The sequence below is a fragment of the Capsicum annuum genome, chromosome 3 (genome assembly GCF_002878395.1).
Source record: "Capsicum annuum cultivar UCD-10X-F1 chromosome 3, UCD10Xv1.1, whole genome shotgun sequence".
Lineage (NCBI taxonomy): Eukaryota > Viridiplantae > Streptophyta > Magnoliopsida > Solanales > Solanaceae > Capsicum > Capsicum annuum.
Window position 1 is genome coordinate 55,230,228 of NC_061113.1, and position 2,295 is coordinate 55,232,522.

Sequence of the window (2,295 nt, forward strand, 5' to 3'; positions counted from 1 at the left end):
GAAAGATCAAAAGGGGCAAAGCTAGTATTCTCAACTTAAGTTTCTAGTTCGTCATCTTGGATGTTGTGTTGTTTTGAGCTCTAATTTATTGTGTTGAATTCTATAGGATGCTTGGTTAGTTTATTATTATAATATATGATTGATATACAATCATTAAATTAAGTGAGAATAACACAAAAGTCTCGAAATGGATCAACAAAATCACAAGATAAGATTTGACGTCAAATGGACCTCTCGGAAGTCCATGGTGTGTCGTAGATGAAAGAAAAGGCCATAGGGCACGTTCCATACATAGGTAGATTCATAAGGAACCCAAAATAGTGTTTCTCCATAATAAGGGTGCGTGGCGGAGGTAGATACGGAAAATTAACTCCGCGACGCGACCTAGTGCAAAAATCGACAGTTTTGTCCTCCTATAAATAGGACGCTTAAACATAAGGCTAAAAACCTTGGATGGCTTTGAAACTTGGAGAGGGGCTGAAAAACACTTCAATAGGGTTTTTATTCTATTACTTTAGCTTTTTTAATGAATTTTATCGTGTATTTATTCATCTTGATTACGACTATGTCCTTGAGTGTCTAAAAGCACTTTTCCCGGGTTAAGACCAAGTGCATGATTACTATTGCTTTGAATTGAGTTGTTTTGATTGATTATCATATTTGGTTATTTTTTATCCTTATTATAACTATTTTAAGGATTCGCAACCCTTAGAATACATTCATTGTCGCCTTTGTGAACTCGGAATGGGGAATAAGAGGATAGAATGTAGGGATAAATAGAGCAAGGTTCTTATTCTTTTATAAAATAAGGAATTTGAATTAGCATCTTGGATAGGGATATACCTATAAGCCTTGTTTGGTTCATTTGTAGGATGACATCTTAATGTATTTAAATGGATTATTATATCCCCGCTCAACGATGTAGTTGTAATTTCAGTTAGGTAGAAGATTAGAGGTTGGGAGACCATGATCATACGATAAACCTTGCGAATCAACAACCAAGATAAGTAATCTAACGAATAAAGTTCAATAGCATAGTATGATTGTTAGTAGTACTTTAAACCCGGTTTTCATCTATTGATTGTCCAAAGTCTTTACTTTTACGCTTTATTTTTGTTTACTTTTAGTTATAAACTTTCAACACTCATTTGGCTACGTTACACTAGTTAATCTCAATTGTTAAACTAGAATTGGATAGTTGCTTGACATAATTCTCTGAGGGATCGATATTCGCCTTTATTTAAGGTCACTTTATTACTTGGTGAGACCACATACACTTGTGTGTGCGCTACAAGTTTTTGGCGCCATTGCCGGGGACTTGTAAATTCACAATAATTTTTGTTTTAGTTTTACTTTTAAGATATCTTTGGTGCTTTACACTTGATCTTGGTATTGAATTTGCAGGAAACAGGTTTCCAGACTTGTAAGCTGGCAAGGGACTGGGAATTGGTTTTACCAAGCCCCGAACCTGATCAACTCTTTCATCAATTGAGGAGAGAAGCAACCCTTCTCTCCTGTATTCCACAAATTCAAGAGGAACAATACAATCCTGCACGAATGGCTGATGATCAACCTGCCTGTCTGACAATTCGAGAAGTGACAATCCCACTTTTAATGAATTTGACCTCTCTTTTTCAGAAATTGGATGCTGGAGGTAACTTTGAGCTGAATTAGAACATGGTGCAGCTTTTAATCAACAGTGGACAGTTTATGGGGCATTCATATAAAGATCCACAAGTCCACTTGCGGAACTTTCTGAAGATCAGTGACACACTCATCCATACGGGTGTGTCAACTAATTATGTTAAGCTGACACTATTCCCCTTTTCACTATTAGGGGAAGCAAAGAAGTGGTTAAACACTGAGTCGGCAAGTTCAATCACAACCTGGGATGACTTAGACAAAAAAATCCTCATCCAATTCTTTCCATCTTACAAGACTGCATAATGAGATTGTGTGCTTCAAACAGAAGCCAGATGAGAACTTATATCATGTATGGGAAAGATTCAAAGCTCTTCTTCGGGACTGTCCACATCATCAACAGTCTAATGAGGTATTAGCTCACACTTTTGTTGAGGAACTTGCTCACAACATAAAAATTTTTTTAGATTCAACTGTAGGTGGTCAAGCGTTAAAATTAACATATGATGAGTTATACACCTTGTTGAACCGGATTGCACAAGGGAATCTTGAGTGGAATTCTCACTCATGAAGTGCTACAAAGAAGATTGTAGGTGTGTTAAAGTTGACCAATTTACTGTTATATTCACTCAGATTGTTGAGCTTCAAAATCAA

At 36.3% G+C, this 2,295-nt stretch overlaps 1 non-coding gene across 1 annotated transcript; it reads right to left on the reverse strand.

Moving 5' to 3' along the window:
* Positions 1-1,936: 1,936 nt before the first annotated feature.
* On the reverse strand, positions 1,937-2,043 carry LOC124897414. The gene has a single exon (XR_007054135.1). It is a non-coding gene; the product is annotated as a small nucleolar RNA R71 (small nucleolar RNA).
* Between the last annotated feature and the right edge of the window lie 252 nt (positions 2,044-2,295).